This window comes from Lepisosteus platostomus, chromosome 5 (assembly GCF_059453375.1).
Source record: "Lepisosteus platostomus isolate fLepPlt1 chromosome 5, fLepPlt1.hap1, whole genome shotgun sequence".
Lineage (NCBI taxonomy): Eukaryota > Metazoa > Chordata > Actinopteri > Semionotiformes > Lepisosteidae > Lepisosteus > Lepisosteus platostomus.
Genome location: NC_142615.1, coordinates 32,583,512 through 32,594,068, shown reverse-complemented (window position 1 = coordinate 32,594,068; position 10,557 = coordinate 32,583,512). Strand labels below are relative to the sequence as shown.

General features: G+C 38.4%; 1 long non-coding RNA gene across 1 annotated transcript; it reads right to left on the bottom strand.

Annotated features, from left to right (window-relative positions):
* Positions 1–9,280: 9,280 nt before the first annotated feature.
* Positions 9,281–9,574, bottom strand: LOC148665622 (uncharacterized). Its single transcript, XR_015936921.1, has 2 exons — positions 9,519–9,574; positions 9,281–9,410 (listed from the first exon to the last, which is right to left on the bottom strand). It is a non-coding gene; the product is annotated as an uncharacterized LOC148665622 (long non-coding RNA).
* Positions 9,575–10,557: the final 983 nt, after the last annotated feature.

The window sequence follows — 10,557 nt, the reverse complement described above, 5'->3', positions numbered from 1 at the left end:
GAACACACAACCTGCCAGTTGGTAGTCACACACCTAGACCAGTAGGCTACAAGACAGCTTGCATGAACAGGCAGGCGAAACAGCCCTACACAGCCCTGTCGCAGCACACGAATACCATTATTAAATTCTTTACATACACGATTCCATATTATATTAGCAGAAAAGCTTAAAACTACCACTTTTTCACACGCTATTTCACATGCCAGTTAAATACTTCGATGCTTAAAATCGTTAGGGAGAAATGGAATACCGGTGTGTATTTTTCCTTTAAAGTGCCGATTCCTGGAATCTGACAGGCTGACACCCCTCTGAAGTGGTTCCATAAAATCTGGTATACGGAAAAGAAAGCGTTGATAAATACAAGTGTCTTTTAATACACTCTTTGCTGTGCTCTTGAGGATCCTTGTGATATTTTAAGCTCTAGTTGAATGATAGGTGTCGCATTTTAAATCATTTTCGTAGTTAGAAATTATGAAACGCCCTGTTAAAAGCAAGGAAGTTTTTATGCCCGTTGAAGTAAAACAAAATGCCTGACAAAGTATGGCTTGGACAGATTCCAAGTGCTTGTACAAATGTGCTAAAGAAATTATACTTTGAGTATACAGCTTGTCCAAAGTCATCCATTATTAATACTATTAGTAATATCTTCAGTAAAGGCTTTGATGCATACATATTTCTGATAAAGGTAGGTTGTGTACTTTTGTCCAACTGAGCAATCTTGCTTTCATAAAATATACCAACATTTTAATGACTGATGATTAACATGCTGTAATACACAGTTCAAAATTAAAGGCTCAAATGCTGTACATGAGAGGTTAAGCTCCCCCTGGTGGTTTTACAAGGCGACGCCGGATAGTTAACCACGTGACACACGTTAACTGCGTGATACCGCGTGATACTGCGACACGTCCACCGGGGTATGCCGCGAAATACCTCACCCATTTTGAATGGCTGCATCTGTATCTTTGCTTTCTAAAAGTGTGCCCGAGATGACCGTTAAGTCTAAACGGTAATCGCAGACGTCACTTTGAGCACTTGGTGTTTTATAGTACAAATCATCACACGCTGCTCTACATGGGCGTGTCTTCAATATCGTTGAGAACCAAACCTTTTGCTTTCCGAGGCAAATGAATCAGTGAAACGAAAATCAAACACATGTACACACTCGCGTCCTAGCGTGAAAGAAAAATCTACACCCACTTTTTAACCCTGAAAATGATTCAGGAAGTACAGCAAAGTTCTAAAACCAGCGAATGCATCTGCATACATAAAATGTCAATTTTTCAAAAGTAAAATCTTCAGCTTTGAAAGATTGTCATCCATATATTTTCGTTTTTCTCTTTTTTTACATAACACGCTTTCGAGAAACAAACTGTCTTGTAATTAAGGCTGCATTAGAAAATGTGTATCTTGGTTTGCTAAGTTAAAATCGGCACATCCCAGTGGGCAAAAGATGTAGAATATATGACTATCAAACACATACCTTAGATGTGTAAATGTGCTCCGTAACTGGTCTAGAATGAAATTCTAATATACGTATGCTGTGGGAAATCCTTCATCCAAGGAGCAGGACACAGTCTTTGTGGATTCAGTTGTTTTATTGAGCTCAATAATGACATCAACGCGCGTTGGGTCTGCCCCGCAGAACAGACAACACTGGGTTTCCCAGCTCTTATATACAGTGTGATCTCAGGAAGATGTTTTGTTTTACTGCTTCATGTGTATTCGTCTTGCCCTTTTGATATGTAGCATGAGTTGACCAGTTGGTCCTGTCCCGAGTCCTGTCCTTTGATATGTAGCATGAGTAGACGAGTTAAGTCCTGTCCTTTGATGTGTAGCTGTCCTTTGATATGTAGCATGAGTTGATCAGTTAAGTCCTGTCCTTTGGTATGTAGCATGAGTTGACCAGTTTGTCCTGTCTCAAGTCCTGTCTTTTGATGTGTAGCTGTCTTTGTTGGAGCTGCTTAAGATATGCTAAGACAGCCGACACATTACACAACGTGCTTGATTTAATACCGTAGTGTCGAATACAGATAAATTATATATATATATTTTCCATCAATAATATATATATAAGTGTTTTATGTTCCACTTCACGTATATCATTATCCGTCAATTAGACATCTTTGATTATATGTTTATTATACATAAATGGTTGGAGTTCTATTATACGGATGAATTATACTATATAGTTAAAGGTATATTATACATCAAAGAAAGATTTTTATAGGTGTAGAAACTAGTAAATAAAGACAAAGATTTGTTTATTAAAGACAGAAATTTATTCTTAAAATATACAATTATTCACACCTGAAAAATATGTAGTTCAAATTATACATTATATACAATATTGTAATCAACAAATGTCTCATCATCATAAAAAACACAACTAGTAAACTTCAGTTACAAATTCTAGTAACATGGCAATATATATATATAGTAATGACAAACAAACTAATTATATGAACACGCTAATATTTAACTCAAAACCACATTTCGATTCAAATATAAATTTTAAAATTTAGAACTTCTTTATTTCCACAAAAATATAATTAATGTAGCACAAACGCTACTTTCTAATAAAGACAGAAAGAAACTGTTTGTTTTGTGTCTCATGGTGATCCTCCTCTTGATACTAATGAAATGTTTAATATGATCCCTCGAGAAAAAAATAAGTCGATTTCCGCCTGGAATGATTGATGCCCCATCAAACATTTTGTAATATCCCTGGAAGTTTATACAGTAGAATCCTGGTTCGAGGCTTAAATTCAAGGTAAACAAGACTAAGGAAACGAGTTGGAAACTTGATGTCGAACTGGGATTTAAATCATCCAGAACATTTCACTTCATTGGGTAGTATGTGCCTGAGAGCAATCTCTGACATCTCTTCGGTAGCTAAGTTGGTATAGCGGAGGAGTATAGTGGAATCAGCAAGGAATCCTTAGATCGCTGGCTTAAAGTAAGGTGCTTTTTGTGTACTTTAACCAAAGCGTTAAAATAGCGAATCTGTTTCATTCAGACATTGATCAAAAGCTCAAAAAACGAGGAAGCAGAGGCTCCTGTTCCGAATTCAGCCCACGTCTGATTGTCTTGTTTTGGCTAAGATCTGATCTTTGAATTAAGGGACTACACTGTCTGCTTTGAAATTCAAAAATACATACAAATGTCAAGTTTTTTGTAGATATAAAGATGTTCTCTGTTTTCAAATGATAGGTACTTAATTGGCATAATGGTTTGGTATTGATTTTGTATCGTTGTATTATAAAGTTTGTGCTTTCTGTGTTTTTATCATATTGTGAACTTATTTTTTAAACAAATGCTTACAAAGGCAAACACGACACACATCTGTTTATACCAGCGGTGAATTGTACATTTTTATTAAGTACAAGCTACTGTGCACTTCTGGGAGTATAACAGGTTCGATATAAAGTGGCAAAAATATAAAAGGGGAAAATACCCCACACTGCGTGTAAAGCCCTCGTTGTGACTGTTTTAGATAAAAACGGCGTACTGTGCACGAAATGTTGCAGAAACACAATCTGATATTTTGATACAGGTAGGCCAGTGCTTCCAAAGCATGCAGGTGTAGAACAGGACTTAATGCATTTTTATACAAAAATTTGTATTCTATATTCTGGTCGCTTGCAGATTAGAATGGCATATGTTTAGCAATAATATTATTTATGGTACCTGAAAGTTTCAGATTGTTGCACAAAGCTAAGGTATGCGTATACGTGATCTGACAACTGGAATCAATTTCCTGTCGTTAAACTCTGTTTATTTTTAAGTTGAGGCCCAGGATCCAAATCTTCAGTTCTGATTTTTTTAAAGTGATATCTTTCCTTCCTGTCGTGGAAGTCACACGATGTGAGCAATTGTTTTTTTTAAGTTGCGATCCAAAGAGCCTCAGACGCACAGTCTAACAGTAACCAAACCAGAATGGATTCTGCTGGGAGCCGGGCTGAGCTCATTCTCACTCCCTGTGCTGAAAACAGAATTATTTCTTCCCCGAACATCGTCTACAGACCACTTGTGCGCTTTTAACCTTCTCGCAGCTACGGGCGAGACTGACGCTCATGATATGAAGGCACCCGCTGGAACACATTCTCTAACTTTCACAATCACGACAGACTTCGCTTTTTAAAAAAAAAAAGTAGATAATGCCCTGAAAAAAGCATTAGGTTTATCAGTTTTTACATTAATCTATTTTGAATCAAAGTTTGATTTTTTTTATTGCATTTTACATTATAATTATAATAATCATTATTGCTTACACTTATATAGCGCTGTTCTGGATACTCCACTCAATGCGCTTTACAGGTAATGGGGACTCCCCTCCACCACCACCATTCTCCTGAATGATCACAGAGAGTCAGGACCTCGGTTTTGCGTCTCAGCCGAAGGACGGCACCTGTTTACAGTTTAGTGTCCCCGTCATTGTACTGGGGTATTAGGACCCGCATGGATCGCAGGGTGTGCGCCCAGCGACAAAAAACAGACATGTGTCGGGCTCCGCTGCAAGCAGGACAATGACATCACGGGGACAAAGTAGAGGAAATCAAAACGGTTCTATAAAAGACCTGTGTCAGCTGTTGGTTTGCACTCTGGACTCTAAATCCTCCGATCTGATTTTAAATCTCTCTAATACCTGAGCTGGGGCTTCTTCCGAGTATTTATTCGTATACTTATTATGTGTAAGTGTATAGATGAAACCATTCATATATTGTTCAGTTTAAATCAAAATGCTTTACTAATACAAGAGAGAAGTATAGTATGAAGGATGTGACAAATGTATGATTTCTTGGAACAAAACGGTTTTTATTTGCGTTCGAAATGAAGCGGAATTTTAGCGCGACACACAAACCCTTTGTCTTTTTTAGAGTGATTTTTAAACAGACAAAAATGTAGAAAACGTGTTTTTTTAGCCCTTCAATAGCAGGGTCAGTGACGTAATGAGTAACGCGTCAGGCCTCGCGTCAGAAAATTATAGGTTCGACTGCCGTCTGGCTTGTTGAGTTTATACCACTTACATTCTTTTATATAAATGAACTGCACCTGAAAGCTATAGAAAACACTTTGGGTAAGTTGTCTGCAGCCTCATGCGAATTTCGACAACTTACCCAAAACACTGTACCGTCTGGAGATCAGCTCCAGCTCTGAACTCAATTGCAATGAAAAACCATGCGTAACAAAACTGGAGAACAGCCGAACTTGTGCTTAGTTCGGTGATGAGGGATCAGAACGGTCCTTGTTGTAATTAGCACGAACTGCACAGGCTCTGAATCAGACCATGTCAATTAGTCTGGTCACGTTAGTGTAGGACACGTTAATGTAGAATTATTAATAGGTTTATTAGTTAGTTAGTTCAGCTTTACCCACCTGACCTAATGTAGAATTATTACTTGGTCTGTCTCTTGTTTGTATATAAATGAATGTCTGACAACTTAATGTTAGTTTTTAATTTAGTTTTACGATGTAGGTCAGGCGTTGACATATGCAAGAGTATACGAAATGTCTCACTCCTGATTCAACTCATGTTCTATAGGAGATTGGCGATTCCTCCTGTTTCTCATACAACCATATCAGAACAGAAGCCCATGTCACCCAGCTGTGATTCAAGATCTACTCGCATCTTTATCCCTTTTTTGTTCGTGATCATTATTTTCTTTAGTTATGATCAATATTGTACTTTTTCGAAATGAAATGACAATAATCAAACATACAGGCAGATTTTTGAAAAGTATTCAGAATTGACAGGGTGGCCCTTTGGAACAGTCGTCAGAAAATGTGAGAAAATGAAAGTTATGTAAGCTCTCACACAAAGCATTGAAGATTGGAATCTGAGTGTAAAAAAGCTACCCGTCTCCCAATGATAGGCAGGGATACACACCATGACTCGAATAGACTCAGCGAACTTTAACACCTATGATATTACGAGTGCTTTGCACGTGTCGAATTTCAAGAAGGAACTACTACAACAGTTGTGGACATAATTCATTACCACCGGCAAAGTCCAATGCCGGCAACTTCTGAGAAAATAATGTTCACTCATGGAATTTGGTCTTTGAACGGCTGGCGGGAAAATTCATTTATACTCCTGTTGCACCCTCAGCTGAAACATGTTAAAATAACAATGCAGATTTGTTGGAGAACCTGTCAAGAATTATTGGGTTAGCACTGTATGTATTCTGGTATATTTACTTTAATTTTAATATAAATGTAAACATGCATGCTGTATAATCTATTGTAATTTTAAAATATGTTAGCTGAGGATGCAAGGGGGGCTATTATACCTTGTGAAACACGCAAGGAACTGTAAAAAAGGCTGGTATTTGAAAAAAAATTGGCGATCACAAGAAAACCACAATTTATGTGGTATTATCATCAATATCCTTCAAAATCTATGTTCAAATGAAGGATTTAAAGAAACTTTGAAAAAAGCAACAGTTATAGCAGAGGATTTTGATTTTTGCTCTTCAAGTCAGTAGATCGACGTAGAGTTGCGCCCCTACAAACAGCACAAAGGATGAGACCCACCTCTTTCGTTATTGCTGTTTGTGCCGGTGAAAGTAGCTTTTGTGCTATTGAAAGCATCTCGGAAGATGAAGGTGCAGTCACTTCCACATGTCATGATATCATTAGATCCTACGACAAGAGCTGAAGCCCCCGGCATTTTCCAACCCAGCAATGTGAGGAAGATGGATATGGAGGAAGGTAGCGTGGCCGAGCGGTCTAAGGTGCTGGATTTTAGGCTCCAGTCTCTCTGGGGGCGTGGGTTCGAATCCAACCGCTGCCAAATGTTAGTGTTTTAAGACCTGCAATACGATCAGTAAAAGCGGTTTTTGTTAGGCTGCAGGAGGTGTTTAGAGATAGACTTTCTAAAAGACAGGCTTAACATCAAGGCAGAAAAAACATTTTGTTTTCTCAACAGAAATTCTCTTTGGCACATTCAGCTTTATGTAGGGAACAACATCTGCCGAGATCACTTTTGAGGCAGTGCACATGATAGTGTACTGGCAAGTACATTTACTATTGGCTGTGGTGGTGAGCTGCTTTTGTCTGTGAAACTTTTAATTCTTCACGCCGAATCGTTGGCAGGGGCAATAGCTTATCTCTGAACATAGCGATCCATCAGAAATACTTTGTTCGTGCTCAAAAGAGATCAGAGGATTAACTTCATGAATTCACATAGCATACCTTACAGGAAAAAATTAAAAGGGGAATTGATTGTGCTTCCTGATGTTGTTCCTGTGGTTTCTTTAGATACAGAGGTGAATGTTCTTTGACGTTCTGCTAGAGTATTCACTGGGTGGGCTTTATCAATCAGCTCGGATAGGTCATCAGTGCTCTGTCTCCGGAAAATAGTCAGCACTGTCCTTTTTTCCTGTGCTGTCTTTTAAAACATATAAGATCACGAGTTTACAGATTTCTCCAAATAACAACAATACATTTTAACCCAGCGGTTAGCATTCCTTCAATCCAATAGTTTTACTCCTGGTAAAAAGCAGCAAAATATATAGAGAGATGATATTCAAATATTTCAACATTCTTATTGGATTACCTGTATGGATATATCGCTCAGAATTCCTAATATGATTTTGAGTTCAGTTTTGTTTTACTGCTTTCAGAGTCTTTTATTGACCTTGCTGAAGCAGAGAAGTGACAATCACAAATGCGACCTACCTGTGCTGCTGTTTTTGGTTAATAATGATTAAAAAAACAGCTCCTTGCATTAAGAGCAAGAGCAACCAACACGCTCGCTGGTTGTGTTTGGTATTTTCCGGGATGCTCTTCCTCAGCTGCAAAGTTACTTGGCGAGCAAAGACCTCTGAGAAGGAGTCTGAATCCGTCAACAACACAGGAATTCTAAGATCGCACTGCCGTCTTGTGTACAGAGATCTGCTTTTTCCTTATAGAGTTTTTTGGTATTTAAGAACACGTATTCTACCTTGAATGCTAGTTTCAAAAGATATGTTACCAGATCACAGATTTTCTTGAAAAGATTTGGGGATGCACTTACCGGGATTCAAACCCGGCTCGATTATTTAGAAGGCACCTATACCACCAACGCACTTCTGAGAAACACCGGCACATTTCCGTAATCCTCCCTCTCACCTACAAAGTTATGAAGAGACAGATGTCCAATGAAAATTAATTTGATTCACTCAAGGCTCCACTCTTTTATTGTGATGTCATTTTAATTAATGTTAGCTGTGATAAGGTGTTGTTTCTGTCTCTTAAAGTTTAAGTCTGCTCCTTTCTTCCTGGTTAAGAAATAACATGTTTCATGATTGTTTACAAAGAGCACTATCAATTATTTGTCCAGCTCTAATGCCTGTGTGCGTTGACAAGGCATCTCCAAAGGACATATTAAATAACATGATCCTTCCTGTTACCATTCCTGTGGTTGGAGCGTTGTTTCGCCCTTTTTCGTTCTTCTACAATATTTGCAGACAGGACTTTATCACTCGAGTTGTACAAAACAAGTCGGTCCATGAACAAAAAAAACAAGTTCTCAAACAATTTGCCTGCGTAATCAGCGGGATGATGTTACCACAGGTTCTGTGCAAAACACGCTGTATTTTGGAATACACACTGTAGAACCCCCCAGGCTTCCTTTTCTGATCTGAAAACATCAGATCCGCAATAATTTCACTCAAGTTCTTGACATACACATCTATCTCTTTAACAAATTTAAGGACATTAGCATTCAACTCTTTGTTTTGCATATCAAGCTTTGTAGAGAGAAGTGTGTAAAGCACTCTTAGTAAGAATTCAGACGTATACATTCGAAATTCTTCATTCTTCGGACGATGGCACACCCGGGTCTGTAAAACAGAGTGAAATCTGTATTCACGTTTTACATAGATCTTTTTTTTTTGCGTCTGTAAAAATAAGAATAGTGTTTCTTTTGCAACTCATCAAAAGTCACGTCTACTAATTTTCCATTCAGCTGTTCAACTGTGGTGTGTACATGCTCGTATGGGGAGCGGTCCTCAATTATATTTTTTAGCAACTGTTTTATGCGCCGCTCAGTGTAATTTGTAATGGTGTACGAACCCAGACACCGTGCAGTGTACAGAACAGCCGATAAAATTCGGGCTAAACTGAGAGACTTATAAATTTCTAAAGCGGCAAACGTCACGGCTTCAGACCCATCTGTGGCATGTGTGACCCCGCTGCCCGGGATGGTCAATCAGACAGGCCGGGCAGTCATCAACCAGGACCCCCTTTAAACAGTGTTTAAAGATGCAATGAGCTACTGCTTTCACAATCTGGGGCATAACATCGGGCTCATTAGGGACATAGGCATCAGCTTTATTAACATTTGGGGGAACACACAAGCATAGACACGAGACATTCACATGTGCCGGTAGGCTGAAGATTGACCCGTCCACATCCTCTTTATTCTATTACAGGAAAAAGAAAAGGAAGGCTTAACAAAATAGACATGCTTTGTACCTAAAATATCGAGCATTTAACGCGCTTGTGAGCTAAGGTTTTTCGTTAATATTTACCATTTGTAGCGTGGCATCATCGCTAGCACCCGGCAGTTCTTCAACATCTGGTACCCCAGCTGTCACACCCCCACCACTGTCACAGGGTGTAGAGGGTGGGGTCGGGCTTTGCTAAAAAGAAGATCAAGTATTAAAATGACATATGCTAAGCACCGATACAAGCACGATCAGAAAAATATTTTAGCCGCCTACCTCTTCACTTTGTAGAGTAGCGGACCCCGTTGTTTCTTCACACAAAGTAGCCATCTCAGCACCTCTGCGGTGTCTGACAGCTCCAAGCACGCACTGCGACCCTGTCAGGCCTGAGCGTTTAAGAATATGCGCCAATGGTGTAACACGCCTACATAACACAAGACATTTTTCAATTGGTTGTGATGACCCCCCCGATTTATCGAGCGCGAAAAGTATTCACACATCTGTTTATAAGTTTTAAAGTATTAACACGCAACGCAAACACAAATGTTGTGTTTCCCCAGAAAATAAATTTTAAGTTTTTAATTTACAAGCACACCATGTATTTCACGCAAAAATGTTCTTAACATTATTAAAAAATAAAACCTCAAAACATCAAGCTTGTTTTGTGAACACGTCCCTATAAAGAACAGATAAATTTTCTTATAGCGTTAATAAAAAACATTTTGTTTGATAATATTCTTAGCGGTCTGTTGGTGAATCAAACACAGACACCGCAGCACATTTACACCACGTTTAACAGCTATGAAATTTAGAAATCGTTGTATGTCTTAAAATAATATAGATTTTAACATTATAACGGTCTATATTCACTTATCAGTTTATAAGTTTTAAAGTATTAACACGCAACGCAAACACAAATGATGTGTTTCCCCAGAAAATAAATTTTAAACACGCAGGGGTTGGTGTTAAAGTTTTTAAAATAACGTAATAAGACACAGTTCATTTTTAATAACACATTCGCGCCGCAGCTTTTTGAAAGTTTGAGATACATTTCCACACAGCGCAAGCGTAAAAGTCTTTATGGTATTAACAGACAAAAAATGATGGGGTGTTGTTTTTCATA